Source organism: Triticum aestivum, chromosome 6A, assembly GCF_018294505.1.
Source record: "Triticum aestivum cultivar Chinese Spring chromosome 6A, IWGSC CS RefSeq v2.1, whole genome shotgun sequence".
Lineage (NCBI taxonomy): Eukaryota > Viridiplantae > Streptophyta > Magnoliopsida > Poales > Poaceae > Triticum > Triticum aestivum.
In genome coordinates this window covers 572,486,850-572,510,638 of record NC_057809.1, presented here as the reverse complement: position 1 = coordinate 572,510,638, position 23,789 = coordinate 572,486,850, and positions in this window count along the sequence as shown.

Here is a 23,789-nt window from a genome sequence, read left to right as displayed (position 1 = left end):
CCACGTGAACATGGAGGAGGTTGAAGAGCAGCCAGATGCAGTGATCGGTAAGTTTTTGGTTAAGTCATTTACCGCTCTCGTTATTTTTTACATTGGTGCATCGCATTCATACATTTCAAGGGGATTTGTGGACAAGTTTAAGTTACCCACCTTAGACCTTAGGACACCCTGGCTAGTGAGCTCACCAGGTGCAGAGTATATGGCCAGCCGATGGTGCGACCAGTTACCTTAACCATTGGCAGCCATGTTTTCCCCTTAGACCTAATAATTTTGTAATCCCAAGGATTGGATGTCATACTGGGGATGGATTGGTTATCGAAGTATGCAGGAAACATTGATTGCGCCAGTTGGTCAATTCTACTCACCACCCCGGAGGGAAAAAGGATGAAGTATGTATCCAGACATACTCCTAAGAGTACTCACTTAAATTCTCTCACGGGAGTTGTTCAGTAGGAAGTGCCTATAGTGAAGGATTACCCGGATGTATTTCCAGTGGAATTACCAGGCATGCCGCCAGATCGTGATATTGAGTTTTTGATAGAGCTATTGCCAGGCACCAGACCGATATCGAAGAGACCATATCGGATGCCCGCGAATGATCTGGAGGAGATTAAGAAGCAGATCAAGGAGTTATTGGAGAAAGGTTACATTCGATGAAGTTCACCACCACGGGGAGCCCCAGTGCTCTTGGTTGAGAAGAAAGATAAATCTCTGAGAATGGTTGTTGATTATCACGCATTGAATGAAGTGACGATCAAGAACAAGTACCCACTGCCGATGATCAATGATCTGTTTGACCAGTTGCAAGGAGAAAAAGTCTTTTTGAAGATCGACCTGCGATCAGGATATCACCAGCTAAAAATCCGAGAACGTGATATACCTAAGATAGCTTTCACCACAAGGTACGGGCTATACGAGTACACGGTTATGTCATTTGGATTGACTAATGCCCCTGCCTATTTCATGAGCATGATGAATAAGGTATTCATGGAGTTCTTGGATAAGTTTGTTGTGGTGTTTATTGATGATATTCTGGTGTACTCGTAGAATGAAGAGGAGCACAAGGAGCATTTGCGTTTAGTTCTCGAGAAACTTAGGGAACATCAGTTGTATGCCAAGTTCAGCAAGTGTGAGTTTTGGCTGAAGGGAGTTGGATTCCTTGGACATGTTATATTAGGAGAAGGTATAGCAGTAGACCCAACCAAGGTTAAGTCAGTCACTGAGTGGTTGGCACCCACCTTAGTGGGAGAGATCCGCAGTTTTCTGGGACTCGCGGGATATTATCGGAGATTCATTGAGAATTTCTCTAAGATTACGAAGCCCATGACGGAGTTGTTGAAGAAGGACACTAAGTTCAAATGGACGGATGAATGTGAGGCAAGTTTTTAGGAGTTGAAGAAACGTTTGACTACAGCCCCAGTGTTGATTCTGTCAGATATACGCAAGGATTTCCGAGTGCATTGCGACGCCTCTTGTTTAGGACTTGGAGGACTACTTATGCAAGACGGAAAAGTTGTTTCATATGCCTCACATCAACTTCGACCGCATGAGTTAAATTATGCCACCTGAGGGAGTCCTAGATTAGGGGGTGTTCGGGTAGCCGGACTATACCTTCAGCCGGACTCCTGGACTATGAAGATACAAGATTGAAGACTTCGTCCCGTGTCCGGATGGGACTTTCCTTGGCATGGAAGGCAAGCTTGGCGATGCGGATATTCAAGATCTCCTACCATTGTAACCGACTCTATGTAACCCTAACCCTATCCGGTGTCTATATAAACCGGAGGGTTGCAGTCCGTAGGCAGCAAACTCCATATACAACAATCATACCATAGGCTAGCTTCTAGGGTTTAGCCTCCTTGATCTCGTGGTAGATCTACTCTTGTACTACCCATATCATCAATATTAATCAAGCAGGAGTAGGGTATTACCTCCATCGAGAGGGCCCGAACCTGGGTAAAAAACATCGTGTCCCTTGTCTCCTGTTACCATCCGGCCTTGACGCACAGTTCGGGACCCCCTACCCGAGATCCGCCGGTTTTGACACCGACATTGGTGCTTTCATTGAGGGTCCTCTGTGCCGTCACAATCAGGAAGGATGCCTCCTCCCGTCTTTAAAGACGGCGCCGTTGCTAAGGAAGCCTTGGCTGTCGGCCAAACCCTCCGGCTAGGTGGTTTCCTCATGACCGCCTGTTCGGCTGTTGCGCCGACGGTGACCTCTCGGGTCATCAAAAGCAACCTACACGTCAGCTCGGAGCTCGTCGAGCAGCTAGATCCAATGGAGCTCTCTTCCGTAAATGAGCTCTTGGATCGCATCGCCGCCCTGGGGGTCGCTACGGATTACGACCAGGTTGGGCTTAAACCCGATCTAAGAGAAATTAACTCTCCCCAAGTCACCCACCACGTTGCCGTGGTAGAGGCGCAGTGCGGCGACCCTTCATCTATTTTAAGGACTAGCTACGTCCGAATTCCCGACTCCTCCAAGCCGGATACCCGCGGAGAGGAGGATGTAACTCAAGACCTGAGCTTAGGATCAGGCAACGGGCTAGATTCGTTGGACAACATCCAAGAATCCGAACTTCAGAGTTCGGAAACTCTTCGGCCTCCGAATCTTGGATTGGGTGAGGTTTCAGATTCAACGACACCCGCCCACCCGAACATAAGCGATCTCTCCCAAATCAGGCAGAGGCCCGAGGAAACAGTACATCATTACTGGGCCAGATTCCTCCTGGTTATGAACAGGATAAAGGATTGCCGCGAGGGAGACGCAATCTCAATTTTCTGCAGTAATTGCACGGACGAGGGAATCCTTAACGCCGTAAGTCGTCGTGATATTACACGCTTCGCTGACTTGGCGTCCATAGTACAAAAATACTGTGCGATGGAAAGCGCCTGGAAAACCGAAATAAAGTTTTGGGATAATCCGGCCTTGAATAGTAATCCCGTCCGAACTAAGAGGGTGCATCATCATAGGACACCCGGGATAAACACCAAAAACCAAAACCCTCTACAGGGCATGGAACCGTACTGGAAAGGTGGCTTGATGGACCCTGTAGAATTCACAGTACAGAGGACGCCACACCAACTCACAGCCTTAGAGCATGTTGGATACTCCGGCAGGTGGCCAAAATTGGCGAGGACCTCTTAATTCTGGAGGCCGCAGAAAGCCAGCCCGAGGACACCAGTACCGTTCTCACAGTCTTCGAGACTTTCGCATCAAACAATATGCGAAAAAGAACACTCCGCAGCCTCGCCGAAGTCTATCAAGTTGCAACAATAAATCCATGGAGCGACACTGCTATTACCTTCAACGCAAGTGATGAACCTAGATTCCGAACAGCCCGAGCACCAGCCGCATTGGTCCTCAGTCCCATAGTGGACGGCTTTCGCCTCACCAAGGTGCTCATGGATGGAGGCAGCGGACTGAACCTCATTTATGAGGAAACCCTTCAAAAAATGGAAATAGACTGGAACCGCATCGAGCGAAGCAGCACAACCTTTAGAGGAATAATCCCCAGTCGGGAAGCGCGCTGCACAGGAAAAATCACACTAGATGTGGTGTTCGGCACGCCGGATAATTACAGGTCCGAAGAAGTCACGTTTCAGGTGGCCCCGTTTAAGAGCGGATATAACGCTTTACTAGGGCGAGAAGCATTCACAATCTTCCAAGCAATACCCCATTACGGGTACATGAAGCTTAAGATGCCCGGGCCGAATGGAATTATCACTCTAGCTAGTGATCCGGACATAGCACTCCGCGCCGAAAACAAGACGGCCGCATTAGCCCTTGAGGCGCTATCCGAAGCCTTAGTGGCCGAGGAACTGACTGCGCTGCGCTCCACGGTTAACAGGGATGATGTGATACTCGATAAGAGATCCAAATCCACATCCTTCAAGCCAGCCGACGAAATAGTCAAATTCCAGGTCCATCCAACGGACCCCAATAAAACAGCTTCAATCGGGGCACGACTGAACCCTGATGCAGACGCCGCACTACGAGAGTTCCTACGAGAGAACTGGGACATCTTCGCCTGGCACCCTTCAGACATGCCAGGGATCCCACGCAGGCTGGCCGAACACAGCTTAAATATCCTAAAAGGATTTAAACCTGTCAAACAAGCCCTTCGGCGTTTTTCCGAACCCAAGAGACAGGCTATGGGAGAGGAGCTAGCCAAGCTATTGGAGGCCGGATTCATCAGAGACATAAAACATCCGGACTGGCTAGCAAACCTGGTGATGGTACCAAAGAAGGACAAATCCTGGCGCCTGTGTGTCGACTTTAAAGACCTTAACAAGGCTTGCCCAAAGGATCCCTTCCCCCTCCCCCGCATCGACCAAATTATCGATGCCACCGCAGGACACGATTTGTTGTGTTTCCTCGACGCATACTCCGGTTACCATCAAATCAAGATGGCAGAATCAGACCAAGCTGCAACAGCATTCATCACACCATACGGCCCATTCTGCTTCAACACAATGCCCTTCGGGCTAAAAAACGCCGGCGCAACATATCAGCGCATGATCCAGACATGTCTGGCAAATCAGATCGGCAAAACAGTGGAGGCGTATGTGGATGATGTGGTCGTCAAATCAAGACATGTCGAATCTCTAGTAGACGACTTGAGGCTTACATTCGATAACCTCCGAAAATATGACATCAAGCTCAACCCGGAAAAATGCGTCTTCGGCGTTCCAGCCGGAAAGCTCTTGGGCTTCATTGTATCCGGTAGAGGAATTGAAGCAAATCCAGCCAAGATCCGAGCTTTGTCACAATTGGATATCCCAAAGGACCTCAAACAAATACAAAAATTAACCGGATGCGTGGCGGCTTTAAGCCGCTTCATCTCCCGCTTGGGAGAAAAGGCACTACCCCTCTATCGCCTCCTTCGGCGCACCGAACACTTCGAGTGGACGGAGGCCGCCACGGCCGGACTTGATGAAATAAAAGCCATATTGGCAACAAACCCAGTCCTGGCCGCGCCGAACACCGGCGAACCAATGTTATTGTACATTGCAGCAACACATCAAGTTGTCAGCGCAGTACTCGTTGTCGAGCGGGAAACGGATGGACACAAATTCCCCCTTCAAAGGCCGGTCTACTACGTATCCACTGTCCTCACTCCATGCAAATCACGGTACCCGCATTATCAAAAGATTGCATACGCGGTATTCATGGCATCCCGGAAGCTACGACACTACTTTCAAGAGTGTTCCATAACAGTAGCCTCGGAAGTACCACTCAACGATATTATCAACAACCGCGACGCAACGGGCCGGATTGCAAAATGGGCCATCGAGCTTCTCCCGTTCGATATAACCTATAAGCCACGGCGAGCTATTAAATCGCAAGTTTTGGCCGACTTCGTCGCAGAATGGACGGAGGCCGAGCTCCCTAAAGAGTACGGCACATATTCAAACTGGATTATGCATTTCGACGGCTCCAAAATGTTGGCCGGACTGGGGGCTGGCGTCGTCCTGACGTCCCCCACAGGAGACACAGTCCAATATGTGCTCCAGATCATGTACATGGATTCCAACAATGCAGCCGAATATGAGGCCCTCCTACATGGCCTCCGGATAGCAGTATCCATGGGTATCCAGCGCCTAGAGGTACGCGGGGATTCAAACCTCGCGATATCCCAAATAAATGGAGACTTCGACGCCAAGGACCCAAAAATGGCAGCTTACCGCAACGCCGTCCTAAAAATGTCAGCTCGGTTCGAAGGGCTGGAGTTTCACCATATAGCCCGAGAAAACAATCAAGCAGCGGACGTCCTGGCACGCATCGGAGCAAAACGCGATGCAGTCCCCCCAACATCTTTTTGGAAAGATTGTTCAAGCCATCCGTAGCATGGGAGGGGGAACCCGCAAATAACAGCCCGGACCCAGCCGCACCACTCGACGCCGAACAATCTGACACAATTGGAGGCTCTGCCAATGAAATTACACCTTCAGCCCACGTAATAATGGCGGTCATCGCCCCGTGGACAGAACCATTCCTAGCCTACCTTACTAGGCAGGAACTCCCGGAGGACCAAAACGAGGCCCGCTGCATAGTGCGGCGATCTAAAGCCTATAGAGTCCATGAGGGAGAGCTTTATAAGAAAAGCACTACCGGAGTCCTTCAAAGGTGCATCTCCGAAGAGGAAGGGCGGAACCTTCTGGCTGAAATTCATGCCGGACTCGGTGGTCACCACGCCGCTGCTCGGTCCCTTGTTAGCAAGGCTTTCCGTACAGGCTTTTATTGGCCGACGGCCCGGGCAGACGCTCAGGACCTAGTCCAACGATGCGCTGGTTGCCAACTTTTTGCCAACCAAAGCCATATGCCACCCACCGCACTCCAAACTATACCCATCACCTGGCCTTTTGCGGTCTGGGGGCTTGACATGGTCGGACCCCTTAAAGGTGGGACCGATAGGAAAAAATACTTACTGGTCATGGTGGATAAATTCACCAAATGGATAGAAGCCAAGCCTGTTAAAACGGCCGAATCCGGACCTGTGATAGACTTCATATCCGGGGTTGTACACCGTTATGGCGTCCCCCACAGCATCATAACCGATAACGGTACAAACTTTACCGCCGACGAGGTAAAACTCTGGTGCAAAAACATGGGCATCAAGCTCGATTATGCTTCCGTCTATCACCCACAAACCAACGGCCAGGTCGAACGTGCAAATGGTCTTATCATGAGCGGCATTAAACCCAGACTGGTGCGGTCCCTCAAGGAATCTAACACGCACTGGGTAGAGGAGCTCGACTCCGTGCTATGGGGGCTGCGGACCACGCCAAATCGCACCACCGGATACACACCATTTTTTATGGTGTACGGCGCAGAGGCAGTTCTGCCCTGCGACATAATTCATGACTCACCTAGAGTGCGCATGTACGAAGAAAGAGAAGCCGAGCTCGATCGGCAGGACAACTTGGACGCCCTGGAGGAGGAGCGTGACGTGGCAAAAGCCCGTTCCGCATTTTATCAACAGCAGGCCCGAAGATATCAAAGCAGAGAAGTACGGGCCAAAAATTACAATGTTGGCGAACTAGTTCTACGCCTGCCGGATAAGAAAAAGGACAAACTCAAGCCCAAGTGGGAAGGTCCATTCATAATCGACCAAGTCCTGACTGGCGGGGCGTACCGCCTGCGAGATGCGTCGGATAACCGACTCGAGCCGAACCCGTGGAACGCCACCCGTCTCCGAAGATTCTATGCCTAGCGCCGGACTCTGTGTTCGTCTCCTTCCTCTGTCCATTTTTTGCATTTTTCTGTCTTACATTTCTCTCCTTCCCCTCTTTTCTTTTATAGCCCTTAAAGGCTCATCTAGTGACGCGCCACTCGCGCTCATTAAACCTGGGGGCTTCTTTAACAGAAGCTTATTTATACGGGCTTCACGCCCAACACATGCGTCAAACTTCCGCATGTACCTTTTTTTCACCATTATATGCATCGATATGACTTAAGTTTTGGCCAAGCTGGGTTGCCTGGCTCCTGTGCTTACCCCTACGTTCCCGATTGTTCGGCTAGGCGGTAAAGGGAGCACCTCTGCGATTGTTACTGCCGGGTCAGCCGGATGTGTACCTCAGACTGGGTGAAGCCGAAAGCTAGCGTTCTTAAGGGAATATTCGGTCGGTGAGATAAAAGATGATCTTTTTACTCATTCTATGCGCCCCCAGATGCTTTTTTCTGCGTCTTTTTACGCAGTCCGGACATGCACTTTAGGGCATGCCTCCCAGCGAAAGGAACCCCTAACGGAACTATTCTCTCTGGAAGATGTTTCTTACTAACCATGTAATATAACATAACTAGTTGGGCACTTGTCTGATAAAGCACTAATGACCCCTACGCCTGGTCTCCACGCATACCACGGTTCTTATATAACCGCTATGGTATTCGGACACACTCCGGACCGTCAGGTCCCGAGGTTGAAGCGAAAAGGTCGGCAACGACAAACGATCTACAATCCGGCTAGAAGGCATTACACATGTCAATTCAAAATTACATAGTCATTCTGACTGATTGTATTCCTCTTCTATACCATCTAACAGGCTGTCTAATTTACAGTCCTGCTGGGAATACTTCGCGGCCAACTCTACTTGGCCGTATACTAAGCTCACAGGGATCTCCTTCCCGTCAGGCCCCACTGGTCCGACCTCGGCCATGTGGTTTGGGTCAGACTTCGTAAAACGGGTCTTCACCATGGCCCAGGCTTCCCTAGCGCCTTGTCGGCAGGCCGATATCTTCCACAACCGGAAGCGCCGCCGAGCTCCCTTCAGCTTCTCCGCAAGCTCTCCAAGGCCCTCGGGCATGGAGTGGGCAGGCCATAAGGCTTGGGCAACACCTCGCATCGCCTGCCGAATTCGCTCGTGCAGTTGCATGAGTTCGGGAAGAAGGTCACCCGTAGAACCGGGCATCTCCTCTGCAGGACGACCTGTGAGCATACCTACAGACATTACTCTGTTAGTCGACTTCCTCGCCGAACTCTTTTTTCAAAGTTCGTTCAAGCACTTACTAAATATGCCGCGTCGAAGCCGCTGATTCTCCTTCGTGGAGTCCGACAGCTGGCCACGAACATCTTTAAGTTCGACGTCCAGCCTGGTGTTGGCATCCTGAAGATCATTCTTCTCTCGCCTCACCTTTGTCAACGTACTCTCACCGGCCTTTAGCCGGCGTAAGAGTTGTTGCTTTTCCGGATCGAGTCCGGCGCCATCTGCAACATGATTTGTCAGATTTGCACCCACACCGCACAATACTAATCTTTCGAAGTGTATCTTACCTGAGGGGGTCTCTTTGGGCTCCCCTGCTGCGGCTAGTGCGGCCTCTAGTTGGGCCTTGCACTTTTCCAGCTCCTGGGACAGTACAGTATTCTTCTCTGTAAGAACCTGCATATTAAATGATCCTTAAATCAGTTGCTCTAACTGTTTCAAGTCTCGGGGGCTACGGGTATATATATATTTGACCAAAATTTTCTTACCCGTATGTCTTTTACATACTGCTCCGTGGCTCTGGCTAAACCATTTTGAGCGGCACGGAGGTACGCATCTCCCGAATTAAAGGCATCTAAAGCCTCTTGGGAGAAACAAGCGTCGCGTAGAACTGTCCGGCGACGCCTGTGGTTCATGGCACTCTCCACTTCAGAATTTGTGGCAGACAGCCTGTCCGCATCCTCTGTCGGAGGAGCGTCCGGTGCGCGCCTTGTGCTCGCCTCCGCTTCCTGGCCAGACGTTGGAGCCTGGCTGGTGGAGGCGCGATTGGCAACCTCTCCGGATATAGTCCGGCGAGGTCTCTTCGTTCTGAAGATAGCACGAACGTTAATATGCCCTGACAGAATAACACCAGGGAAGCAGAGGGTGCGCTATACCTTTGCGCCGGCATCTCAGTCCGGACTACATTCCTTTTTGCCCCACGGGGCCCTGCGGCCCCTCGTTGGCTAGCCGCCGCAGGTTCGGCCTCCTGCCTCGGAAATCTCCCCTGCAAAACACGGTTGTCGTCAGAAACACCAGAATACGTGAGAGTGGAATCTCTCTCAAGGGAATGAGACTCCGGTTTCTGTCACCTGGGAGGTCGGGATTAACCCTGGGTAATCAGCCGTGATGGCTACCAAGGTATTGTCCTTGCTTAGCTGATGGAACACCCCGTCGATAAGCTCCACCGATATGTCCGGATCCTCTTCGGAGTCCGGATCGAGGGACCGTTCTGGGTCCTCGGGTTGTGGAGGGCAGCTGTTTATATCCTTTACCACCTGTCGCAGTTCCTGCATTGAAGTCGTTAGACTACATATCTAACCGTGGGAGTACAAAACAAACGGGCAAGCGCAGTTGTTCACTTACCCAACTTGGAGGATCGTACATAGTAAATCCGGCCTGCGGGTTGACGCGGAGGAATTCCTCCTTTTCTCCCTTGTACAAAGAGGATAAGATCTTTACTAGGGCGGCAGCTGAAGGCCGGCCCCTTACGACCGTAACGGGTGGCGTCATCCTCCCCGTTGAAATCCCACATGGGGTGGCCTCTATATTGAAGTGGCTGCACCCCCCGCATAATGCATGCGGCCATGACTCCAATCATGGTTAGTCCGGAATGAGCCAACAGTCTTATCCGGCCCATCAGGTAAAGGACGTCTCTGTCGCTTTCTCTCTGAGAGCTCCGCGGACGCCAGCTCAAGCGTTTCTTCAATGGAGCACTGTTGAACTCAGGGAGACCGACCCGGATAGGGTCCGGTAGCGGGACGTCATCTATATAAAACCATTCCGAAGGCCAGTCCTCGGACGCCTTCTTCGGGGTTCCGGATAGGTATCCGGTCCCGGCGATGCGCCATACTTCGGCTCCGCCCACTTGGTATATAGACCCCTCTTTAGAACGGGGCACCAGGCAGAATAACCTCTTCCACAGCGCGAAATGAGCCTCAACGCCTAAAAATAGCTCGCAAAGGGCGACGAAACCCGCAATATGCAATACGGAGGCGGGCGTGAGGTTGTGCAGCTGGAGGCCGTAGAACTCCAGAAGCCCGCGGAGAAATGGGTGAATTGGAAATCCCAGTCCCCTTATTAGATAGGGGACGAGGCACACCCGCTCTCCTTTAGAAGGATTGGGGGTGCTCTCCGCTTGTTTTCCGCCATTATAGGTGGCGAGACCGGCTCGGACCGGGACCATGTATGCCTGAGGGAGAAATCCCTTGGCCTGAAGTGACGCTAACTCGCTATGCGGGATGGTGCAACTCTCCCAGTCCCCGGGTTTGGGACCGGAGGGGCGAGGGGAGGAGCTGCGACGGCTGGTCATGTTGGAATGGACCTTTGCTGGAAGCGCTCTGATGATAACTCGCGGAAAGGAGAAGATGTGGTTTGGACCTAAATCCCCATCCCGTTAAATAGGCGGCTCGTTTATACGGCTAGGGGTGTGGATGTAAAAACACCCCGGCTTTTCGCATTCGTTTGAACACGTGGAAGACGGCCATTATTGGGCGTGGAAGCCGAGGAGCACTACATTACAAAAATCGGACATTATTCCTACAGGTACACAAGATTTGGAGAGGAACCCGCCTTGCAATGCCGAACAATCTGCGCGCCGGACTCATCGTCATTGAAGCCTGGTTCGGGGGCTACTGAGGGAGTCCTGGATTAGGGGGTGTTCGGGTAGCTGGACTATACCTTCAGCCGGACTCCTGGACTATGAAGATACAAGATTGAAGACTTCGTCCCGTGTCCGGATGGGACTTTCCTTGGCGTGGAAGGCAAGCTTGGCGATGCGGATATTCAAGATCTCCTACCATTGTAACCGACTCTATGTAACCCTAACCCTATCCGGTGTCTATATAAACTGGAGGGTTGCAGTCCGTAGGCAACAAACTCCATATACAACAATCATGCCATAGGCTAGCTTCTAGGGTTTAGCCTCCTTGATCTCGTGGTAGATCTACTCTTGTACTACCCATATCATCAATATTAATCAAGCAGGAGTAGGGTATTACCTCCATCGAGAGGGCCCGAACCTGGGTAAAAAACATCTTGTCCCTTGTCTCCTGGTACCATCCGGCCTTGACGCACAGTTTGGGACCCCCTACCCGAGATCCGCCGGTTTTGACACCGACACCACCCATGATTTGGAGTTAGCAGTTGTAGTACATGCGCTCAAGACCTGGAGGCATTTTCTTATTGGAAACCATTGTGATGTGTACACGGATCACAAGAGTTTGAAGTACATTTTCACATAGAAGGAGTCAAATCTCAGGCAAAGGAGATGGTTGGAGCTCATAAAGGATTACGATATGAAGTTGCACTATCATCTAGGTAAGGCCAATGTTGTAGCAGACGCTTTGAGCCGGAAGAGTTATGCCAATACCTTAGTAACAGGAGGTTTGCCAAAGGAGTTAGCAGAAGATCTCAGGGAGCTTCGTTTGGAGATTGTTCCTAGAGGTTTTGTTGCAGCAATGGAAGTTCAGTCTACATTGCTGGGAAAGATTCGCGAAGTACAGAAGGATGACAAGGAAATTGCTGAGATAAAGGATAAGATGAGTGAAGGTAAGGCCAAAGGTTTTCGTGAGGATGAGCACGACACCTTGTGGTTTGAGGACCGAGTTTATGTGCCCAATAATGGAGAGATCGGGAAGTTGATACTTCAGGAAGCTCATGACTCGCCATACTTGATACACCCCGGAAACACCAAGATGTATTTGGATTTGAAGGAGCGTTTCTGGTGGACTAGAATGAAGAAGGACATTGCCGAGTATGTAGCCGTATGTGATGTATGTCAAAGAGTGAAGGCAGAACATCAGAAGCCAGCAGGATTACTGCAGCCTATGCCAATACCCAAATGGAAGTGGGACAAGCTTGGCATGTATTTTATCACCGGATTACCCAGGACCCGATCGGGATATGATTCTATCTGGGTAGCAGTGGACCGCTTGACCAAAGTAGCTCACTTTATCCCCATGAAGACCACTTATACCAGTGCGAAGTTGGCCAAGATATATATGACCAGGCTCGTATGTCTGCATGGAGTTCCGAGGACCATCGTATCAGATAGAGGAACACAGTTTACTTCAAAGTTTTGGCACCAGCTGCACCAGACTTTGGGAACTAGGCTAGAGTTCAGTATAGCCTTTCATCCGCAGACAGATGGACAGACCGAGAGAGTCAATCAGATTCTGGGGCACATGTTGAGAGCATGTGCGCTAGATTATGGATCTAGTTGGGACGACAACTTGCCCTACACGGAGTTCTCATACAACAATAGTTACCAGGCCAGTTTGAAGATGGCACCGTTCGAAGCCCTGTACGGACGAAGGTGCAGGACACTGTTAATGTGGGGTGAAGTTGGAGACCGTCAGTTGTTTGGACCAGATTTGATTAAGGAGTCCGAAGAGAAGGTTAAACTGATTCGAGATAGACTGAAGGTAGCTCAGTCCAGACAGAAGATCTATGTAGACTCAAAACGCAAGGAGGTAGTCTATGAAGTCGGAGACAGATCATATCTCCGTGTGTCACCGCTCCGAGGAGTTAAGCGATTTGGAGTCAAGGGAAAGTTAGCCCCGAGATTTGTAGGACCATACCGAGTTTTGGAATGTATGGGAGAGGTAGCCTACAAGTTGGAGTTACCCGAAGGACTGTCAGGAGTTCATGATGTGTTTCACATTTCCCAGTTGAAGAAGTGTCATGCAGAGATGGCCGATATCCCTCTGAGGGATACAGTGCCCCTGGAAGCAATTCAGTTGGATAGTGATCTGACCTATGAGGAGAAACCAGTAAAGATTCTCGAGTTTGCCAGCCGAGTTACTCGCAGCAAGGTTATTAAGTTTTGCAAAGTCCAGTGGAGCCACCATACTGAGGATGAAGCCAATTGGGAGCGAGAGGATGATCTACGCAAAGACCACCCACACCTATTTTCTAGCCAACCCGAAACTCAAGGGCGAGATTCATCTTAAGGGGGTAGGTTTGTAACATCCCAAATTTTCAATTTGGAATGTTATACATAGGTCATTCATGCATATCATATTTTACCGCATTTCGTTTCGCGAATCCTCGAAATTCTAAGAAACTCAAGGACCCACTGAGAGAGTTGGGCATTTCGTTATTTTCATATTTGAGTTTTCTCAAATTTTGAAAAGAGGATCATTTGGTTTTAATTATTTTTCCTCTTTGAAAATATTTATAATTAAAATATATGAGAGGAGATAATATGACTTCTCCAAAATAAATGAAATATTAGAGGGAAAATATTAAAATCAAATAAGTAATTTTATTTGGATTTTTGTGGCTATTTTATTTGAATTAGAAAAATTTGCATTTTTCAAAATTGCATTTTAGGGCCAAGAAAAGGTTCACTTTGTTCTAAATATTCTATTTAGACGGTGAAATTTTGTTTTGGTATTTTTAGATTCTTATTTTATTTTCTAGGATTTTTCCGGCGAAATCTGTTTAAAAAAAGTTTCCCGCCCGACTGGGTCGAAGCCCAGCCGAGTAGGCCGGCCCGCCTAGCGCCACCACCTCTCCTCCCGTCCGCGAGACAGACTCGTCAGAGTCCGCCAGCGCCACGCCGCCGCGCCGCCCCTTCTCCAAGTCGGCCTCGCCCCCAACCCCCCTATAAGTACCCGGCCGCCGCCGCTCCTCTCCGCCACCCACCACCCCACCACGCACCGCAAGCCGCCGCCTGTGCGCCCCACCGCCGCAAGCCGCCACCGCCCCGCAGGTCGCCGCCGCAAGCTGCCGCCGCCTCCCGTCCCCGCCGCCGTCGTCCCTCGCTGCCGCCGGACCCCCTCGACGCCGCGCCGCCCCGCCAAAGCCTCGCCGGAGGTAGCCACCGCCGCCGTCATTCGTTTTTTTTAGTTTCCGTTCGTTCGGTTTTTTTCGCGGTTTAGTTATATAGCGGACGTTCATCCATACGTTCGTTTTAACGAACGATGTTCGTCAGTTAGCCACAGACAACGAATGTTCGTACGTTCGTTCGTTAGCCTATTCGTCTCATTTTATTTTCCAGGGTTTTTCCGCGATTATTTTCGATCGCGATTCCTGCCCTAATCTTCGTTTTAGTTTATCTTTTCGCTTGTTTATCCAAATCGGGTGAAACAAGTTCCTAGATCTTCGTCTCGAAGCCCTCTTTATGTTTAACCAACTTGAACAAGATTTTGGTACTGTAAAATTTGACTTCAGTCCAGATTAGTAATCATATCTTGTTTCTTTCGTAGTTTGAGTCTCGTTGCTCCGTTTGATTTGATTCTTTTTGCAAACCAGAGTTCTTTAGTTGAACCTTCTGGTTAGATCTTATTATTTGAGTTTTAGCCGTGCTTCTTTGTTTGATTGCTTATGTATGCTATTGTTTGTTTGTGATTGAATACCCGGAGTCTTTAGGATTTGCATATCGTCAGCAAGGCAAGTAACACTTTGATCATACCCCTTTCTTACCCAGTTTTTATGCCTTACCCAGTTTCAACCCTCACACATTGCATGAGTAGGATCTCTTAACATGTGGGTTTTGGGAAGTAGCAGATGAGGTAGAACCTATTACCTGTTTATTATCAAACCCTTGGGAGTTACTACTATGTTATGCTTATATTGCCATGCTATGCTCGTAGACGTGGTTTGGGTTTGAGAGTATCCATGACAGATGTGAGTGTGTTAATTAATGGTTCAACTTAAGGTGACAACTTTAATACACATCTGGGTGGATTGCTTGTGGGCACCTGGGGTTATACCAGTGTTGTCCTAGGAGATCCCAGGGTTATACCGTGCGATCCTCCTATGGTCCGCCACCCAGGCTCAAAGGGATCATAATATTATTCATGCTTGAAACTTCCATGTGTAGCCACAAGCTAATATGAGCTCTAGCATAGTGGAGTAAGTTGCATGACCTCTTCCAGTGGTAGACTAGCAGATGTAGGGGATGTAGGTTGGTACGGTCTACCCGGGGTTAGAGATAATGCTTCTGAAAGACTGTGTCTCGGCCATCCGTTTCTCAAACACCTTATAGTGCGAGAAATCCAATGGAGGAGATCGAGTCTTGTGGGGAAAAGTGCGCAAACCTCTGCAGAGTGTACAAACTAATCATGGTTAATCGTGTCCCCGGTTATGGACATCTTGAGTATCTGGTTCTTGAATTATCCTATGGATCTCATCACTTTAAATTAATTTGTTGGGTTGATAATTACTTTTAATGGGCATTGAGATGGGGGTACCATTCTCAATGTTGTTTCAACTACCATGATAGTTAAATAAAATATATTCCTTTGTTGTAGGGAAAACTTGGCTTTTTGTAGAAACATTGTAACCATAGAGCCTCCACCAGCCATATATGCATGTAGTGATAGCATTTATCTATTGTTTGCTCTACTGTGTTACTATGCCAGCATATTCTATGTGCTGCCCCGTTTTCGGGCTGCAACGTATCATGTTGCAGACTTTTCAGATGACGGGTAAGGTGCCATAGGTCGGTTGTCATGCACTCAGCTATGCCGTTGGAGTTGATGGACTCAATTTATCTTCCAAGTCTTCCATTGTTATCTTATTTAGATGGCCTTAAACCATATTTATTGTAATAAGTTCTCTTTTGAGACATTCGATATAATAAGTGTGTGATTGCTACTCTGTTATAAATCCTTCGAGTACTGTGTGTGTCAGCATTACTGATCCAGGGATGACACTGAAACACAGAGACTTGATCGTCTGAGGTCGGGTCGCTACATAGTGACCTTTGTCTGGCTAGACGATGATGAATGTCGTCACACCGAGAGGGCCCTAAGAATATCTCTCCACCGTCGGAGGAGCAAATCCCATTCTCGAGCTATCTAGTCCCTTGTCAAACTTTACGATGGAATATCTCTCCATGTTCTTAAACCGTACCATCAAAGTTGGCGCTACGGAATTTATCCCTAGCTGAAACATCTGATTTATTTCAGTTATTCACACTTTAATGGACAGGTACCCGAGGTCCTTTGAGATGAGGACACATGGCTGATATTTGCATATCGCCCTGAGAGTTTGTTGTGTTGGCAAATCCGGCATGTGGCTGGCGGTGTTCATCATGGTGTATCTTATGCTCCTATAAAAAATGCTCAACTTTTCCAACACCGACAAGGTCGTCTTAATTATGGAGTCGGCCACTAATCGAGGGTCTAGTGCACAAATAATGTCCGACTCCTTTTGTTGGTTACTTGCAGGATCCAAAAGAAGTCATCCAGACAACCAAAGATTTGACTTGTGAGATGAAGGTCGCTTTGTCCATTCATATCCTTCGGTTACATATGATGGCAGCTTCACTCAGGGGGCAAGGAAATGTCGACTCGGGAGGGCCGAAAGAAGGGAGCATGTCATCACATATATCAATTAGTACTCAATACTCGCTGGATGCCAAAGTCAAGTGTCGTGAAGATTATTTTCAAAATTCAGTTTCGGCGACGCTTAGAGTCGTCGTTGTTCTCATATTTCTCCACGAGCTGGATTCAAATACCTCATGCCTACTAAAGCTTGTACGGTAATGATTAAGACGAGTATACTCTGCTATTCAGGCTAAAGGACTTCTAGTCACTGCAAGGGTTGCGTGCATCCAGGTTCATGATGATCTGTTACCAACCATCCAACAAATGTTATATTTATATGCATCGACGAATCACTCAAATGTTGACCTTGTTAAGTGTCCAGATGTCATCTATGCTTTGAGTTTCTTTATTATCTATACATCTGAGCAGTACAGTTGACTTGCCAAACGGGTTAATTCAACATACATCTGGTTATCACAACCGATGCTTTGTGTGGCCGACTCGTGTAGAGCGAGTTCATAGCCGAATTACTATTAAAGTCGGCCCATGGCAAGTTGCGTCCGACTCCAGTGTCAACTCGGTCACTAACAGATCTAGCTAGTGCGTGTTAGATGTCCGGGTGGAGGAAGTTTCTCTTATCTGTATGATCCAAGTCAGGAGGCAGACAATGTTCGGCGGAGACTTCATGGTGTACTTTGATCAACAATGAGTTGGGTCGCCAAACAATTGATGGTATTCCTTTGAGGTGAATATCCCCACAGAACACATGTACAGAGGCCACGTCAGGATTGACATGAGAAACTTCCGTGGAGGCCTTTGTGACATATAATGGTTGTTCTCAGACAACTATTATCTGAAGAGGATCTACCCAAGCAGCAACAAGCCTGAGCATATGGCCGATAAAAATTATCATCCTTAGCATGCACAACCGATGGAGTGTTGACATCGTGCTTAAACATTATCTCGAGCAAAGTATTTTCTAGCACGCAAGCTCTACTAGAAAACAGGGGGGCATGTGTTGACACAAGATTTTGGCACGGCGAAAACATGATTAAGATGGACTCAAATTGAAAAAATGTCAACATGGGAAAGTTACATATCGTCAAAATGAGGAACTTTGATATTTGGGTCATCACCATCCAATCTCATCTAAAGGGCCGAATTTGTGCTTGAAGTACTAAGATTTTGTATTCAGAGTATTGTTTGGCCAATTACGCCTCCAAGATGGTCTCATATGAAAAAGTAGATTTTCTTCGTCACGTTGAAACGGTCGATTTTGATATAAAAATCACCTTAGTCCAAGATCATATGCAAAGTCAGAGCCATCGGAGTGCGACCCTACCACAAGCCAAAAAAGTGGCACGCCCCATCAGACACCCATATAGATGATGTGTGATGGCTAGCGCCACTGATTGTTTGTTTTGCATGACCGATTCGGCCTTGAAGATGGCCTCGAATCAAAAAATGTTCAACATGAGAGTTGTTCGCCTCATCGAATCGGTTAAATTTGATTTTGAGCTCATCATCATTTGAGGTTGTTTGTGGCCCATGGGACCCAAAAATCTAATTGATGTCTCAGACTTACCTAAATCCGAGTTCGGTTAATTTTGAAAAGATTTGGACGGGATTTGAAACTTTCTTGTACGGGGAGTCCAGCAGCCTCATAAATAGAAGAGAGGTGATGGTCGATTGAACAATACCAATCGAACCAATCTATCAATTACACTTTCATGTTCATCTACTTTTATCTCCTACCCTTGTATCTTTCTTCTCGTTCTTCGTCGTTTTTTAAGTTTGGAGGGCAGCGAAACCATGAGGACTTAGGGGCGATTAGGTCGACCTAGGGCAACCCGTAGCCATTGTGCGTCCTGACGGGGTCCCTCCCGGACGTGTGGGGTTTCAGATCTACAAAAGCATCCGCCGGTTGTTTTGTGTATCGCGCTGCCGTTCGGATCTGCTTCGACGTGAGCTGCGGTGTATCACCCCCGACATCAAGGATACACGTGACATGTTCGTGTTTGAACAAAAGGTTCATCATTCATCATATCAGCCGTAAAATGATGTACTCAAGGAAAGCAACGAGGCCTTTGTGTACCATATTTGCCTAATGGATTTCCTTGTTCTCTATAGGTGTGGTACAAACCTCAATATGGAACGGAGAGGGGGGGCAAACCATTCATCCTCTCAAAATCTAATTCTAGTTCCATCACCTACAGACCATTTATACCCAAATTTCACAACCTTGTTGGCCCATGCTACCACTTTCTAGAAGGTAGAGGACCTGTTGCTTGAAGCCTTAAACACAAAGGATGTTAGGGGAGGGATAAAGAGGTCCTAGTCGATGCTTCATGTGATGGTTTCTTAATGGGCTGGCCCAAAAGAGCGCACGTGTGAGCGTTGGTTTCACTTCCTCGCACATGAAGCACTGACTAGGACCTTTCTATCCTTTCCATCCATATGCTCGCTTGCTCGTAGCTCGGTTCACAGGTTGACCCTTTACCAGTTGACCGTTGACTTTAGAAAAAGGAAAAAGTTCAAAAAAGTCACAAGTTTGATTTTTTTGGAAAATTTGTGGATTTGAATTTTTTTAAATTTTTTAAAGAAATCCACCAAATTTTGGGAAAAGTTCACAAATTTGAAAAAAGTTCTCAAATTGGAAAATATTAACAAAATCTGGAAAAAATTAATTTGATAATTTTTCGCCCATTTAAATAAGGAACTGAATAAAAATGGAAAACATAAAAATGGACGAAAGATCCGGTCTAGGAAAACTAGAAACAAAAAAAACACCAAAAGCTTCCCAAAAGTGGGACGAGTTTCCCGCTAAGTGCGTAAGATGGGCCAACCCATTATGCTAGTGAGGGATTTGGGCATGGGCGCGAGTTACTAGATAAGTCTGTAACTCGCCCTTTAAGCGCCAAATAGAGTTGGCGGAGGGATTGTACGTGATATCAACAATAGTTTTTCAAATTCTCCCTAACATACATATGTTCAAAACTTGGATATTTTGGACGGCCAAACCTCCAAGTTCTTTTGTCGTGGCAACTATGTGCGAGTTAGCTAGGTGAATTTTCATGTGGCTTTCAAAGTCATTCGAAAGATGGCTGGTCATCTGAGTATCGATCACATCAACAGACCATGTGGGGGATATGGAAAATGAGAGGAGGTAGCTGTGCAAAATTCCCCCAACAAAAAAATTATGGAAAAGGAAAAGAAAAAGGAAACACAACAGAAATCGTAAAAGGAAAAGAGGAAAGGACTAAACAGCCCGGCCCATTATATGCGAAGGTACGCGGACCTCCAAATTTTCGGTGTGGCCCAGGTTCTGGAAGCATTCAGGAGTCGGTCATTATTTCCCCGTTGGTCGCTCCTACGCCGCGACGCCGACTTCGATCCTCCGGCGACTCCGATGGCTTCTCCGCTGCTCCGCTCCTCCGCCGCCATCCTCCGCCGATCGAACCCGCGGTCGTGGACCTTCCCCCGGCGCCCCGGCCAGTCCTCCGTCGAGTGCCCCCGCTTCCTCAGTGCTGGGGCTGGGGGGGGGGGGTCGTCGAACCCAAGGTAGCTTCCACCGCTCCATGAATCGCCTGTCACAGCCCCAGTTCAGGCCTTGCCTGCCTTTGCATTAGCCTCCATGCATCATATCTAAATTCTATTAATTTTGAAATGGGGACTGATAAATCATAGCAGCAAGTGAAATACAACTAGGGTCAAATTAAATCTTTTCCACTACCCAAAATGGCTTTTAGAAAAGTTCATCAATTTTGGAATGGGTGAAAACTTCTTCTAAAAATGATGCACACATTTCTAGGACATTTCTGGATTTTGGAGTTAATTCATACGTATTTGCATTTGGACAATTAAATGCTATATAATATATTAAATATCCAAATAATTCTGAACTTAAGTAAGGGCTGTTGGAAATATTCCATACAGATCCCACAATTATTTTCAGGGTTTTAGAAAATGCCTTAGCATTTTAATTAAGTCAAAACAATTACAGAAAAATAGAAAACAGAAACTAAATAAAAGAGAGAGAGAGAGAGAAGGAACAAACCAGGGCCTCCCCTGTGCTAGGGCCAGCCACCTAGCAGCCCAGCCACCTGGCCGGCCCACCGAGGGCAGGGGCGTCTTCTTCCTCCTGCCAGAAGGCAGAGGAGAAGACAGCCACGGCGCCGCGGCGTGCCACGGCGGCAGCTGCCTGCCTGGCTGCCCTCTCGTCGCCCTGGACTCCCTCTGCGATGCCACGCTACCCCCCTGGACCCCCTTGACGCTCTCGCTCTCGCCCTACCTCGCTCTCTCTCGCTCTCTCTCCCAAAGCCGAGCGGAGCCATCACCGCCGCTCGTCGTTGCCGTGTCCACCGCCTCCCCCTCGCTTCCTCGACCAGTCCAGGTGCTCCGCCACATCGTCCCCGACCTCTCCGCCAAGTCAAGCAAGCCGGGATGCACCGCAGCACCGCCATCGCCGTCTTCTTCAACCTTGGTCCGCCGAGAACGCCGGCGACCATGCGCCCGCTCTGTTGCTTCCCCGAGCTCCCCAGCACCACCGCTGCACTCCGCGTGAGCTTCTCCTTCGATCCCCACTTCCCCCTGCTCATTTGCGCCGTGTAGTCGCCGCCCTCTTCGAGCCCGAGAGCATCTCGCCGCTGGCCATGGCGTAGCCGTGGCCACACCCGCGCAAGCTCGCAACCGAGCACTTCACCGCACTCGATGTGTCCCCAGGAGCCCGCAGCACCCCTCTGCACCTCCTGTTGTGCCTCCTAGCGATGACCCTGAGCTCGCCCGAGCTCCGGCAGCCACCAACGTCGTCGGCGGCGTCTTTTCCGACCACCCCGAGCCCAAACACCACCACCACTCGACGCGACAGCCCCCCAGCTTCACGTAGATGCTCCCCGCGCGCCAAATAGGGCCTTGCAGCGAAATCCCGACTTCCTCCGCCGTGGATTTGGTCGCCGGCGGCTAAACGCCGGTAGCTGACATGGCCGTCATTAGCGGTTAAACATCCCACTAACCAACCCCTCTAGAGCCACTGCCATGTGGGCCCTAGTGCCTAATTAGTTAGTTAACTACTCTGTTAGATTAGCACCGATCTCAGGAGGGCCCCACCTGTCATTTTGACTTTGCCACGTCACACGTTGACCGACCCCACATGTTAGGTTGACTTTGCTGACGAGGCAGTTGACCGGGCCCACACGTCAGCGACCCTAACCAGCACTGGTTCACTGACCAGTGGGTCCCACTGGTCAGGTTTGACCTGGTCGACGCCTTTGACCTGCTGACATCACCTTGACGTCATGCTGACGCAGTAATACATTTTTTGGATTTAGTTTAAATTATAATAATTTAGAAAATTCCAGAAAATGCCCAAAACTTCTAAAAATCATAGAAAATCAACCGTAACTCCAAATGAAATAAATTATATATGAAAAATTATCAGAAAAATTCAAGGAATCTGTTTATGGCATTTTCATGCATGTTTGAACAATGTTTGTCCTCTGTTTTGGACAAAACAAATAAATGGCATTTAACTAATCATATATGGAGTTTGAATTTGAATCTTGTATTCAAACCAACTTCATTTAATTGTGTTGCTAGTTGCATTAGCTCAATCAACAACATATTGCCATGTCATTATCATGCATCATGTTGTGCATTGCATTGATTGTGTTCCTTCTCTATTGCCGGTGGTTGTCCCCTCTCGATAGACGTTGTACCGACGCTGTGATCGTTGACACTGATGAAGACCCAATGATATCTTCAGATGTGCCAGGCAAGCAAAACCCCCTTGTTCATTCCGATACAATCCCACTCTCCCGCTCCTGCTCTCTTTTACTGCATTAGGACAACACGATTCCTCTGTTACTTGTTGCGGTAGTTGAACCCCTTTCCTCTGCATGACCTGTCATTGCCACAGTAAATAGATGAAACCCACTAGCATGAGTAGGAGTTGTTTGAGCCCTGATGTGCCTACTCATTCATGCTTGTTTGTCATGCCTGCTACTGCTTAGAGTTGAGTCAGGTCTGATTCATCGGGGATGAATCGGAGGTGTGTAAACATGTCCTACTGTTGAGAGCTAAGTGTGAGAACACGATTTGGTAAAGGTAGCGGTGAGAGGCCATGTAGGGGTACATGGTGGGTTGTCTCATTGAAGCCGTCCTTAGGAACTGAGTTCTGTGTTTGTGATCCATGAAACAGTTACTACCACGCATTGGGCCCGAAACCAATGGACCCTCTCGGCTTCTTGATCACCCTTGTCCTCTGTCCAGGAGTTGCAACTAGTTTCTGGTGTTTATAGGATATGTGTTGGCGGCCGTGCGTAGCGCTGACCCTAGGGGTGGGCTATGTTGCGGTAGATACACCGTGGCACGGTGTACCGGGCGCCCGTTTGGTGTCTCGGGAACCCTGTTCACATCGTTCGGGGACGTATGTGGAAACCTCGGCCGGACTCACTGCGGATGGAACCTGGATAGGCGATAAACCTGGACTAGAGACTTAGGTGTTTAGGTAGGCCGTGGCCGACACCCTCGTTGGGCTTCCGCTTGAAGGTTGCCGAGTACATGTCGTGTAAACGACGGTAAGTGGTGGGAGCGTGTGTGAAGAAGTACACCCCTGCAGGGTTATCATTATCTATCCGAATAGTCGGATTCCTCGGATATGGAAACTTGGACCCCTTGCATAGTTCATAGACGAGTGAAAGTGGATACTCTAAAACTCGCAAGATAAGTGTGAGTGCTATGGATGGCCTTCTCGTAGGGAGACGGGAGCGGATCCATAGTGGTGTATTGAATGGTGAATATGTGGACTCGTGTGCGCCACCTCAAAAGAGTTGCTTGCAGTCGTAGTTCAGGTTAGCCACTGAGTCAAAGCTGGCTTGCTGCAGTTAAACTCCACCACCCCCCCTTGTTGATACCGATGCATATGTAGCTAGTTCTGATGTAAGTCATGCTGGGTACATTTGTACTCACGTTTGCCTATTTTATGTTTTGCAGAGAGACGTCAGTCTCGCTAGTAGTTCCGTGTGGACTTCGATGTTTAACTTGATACCT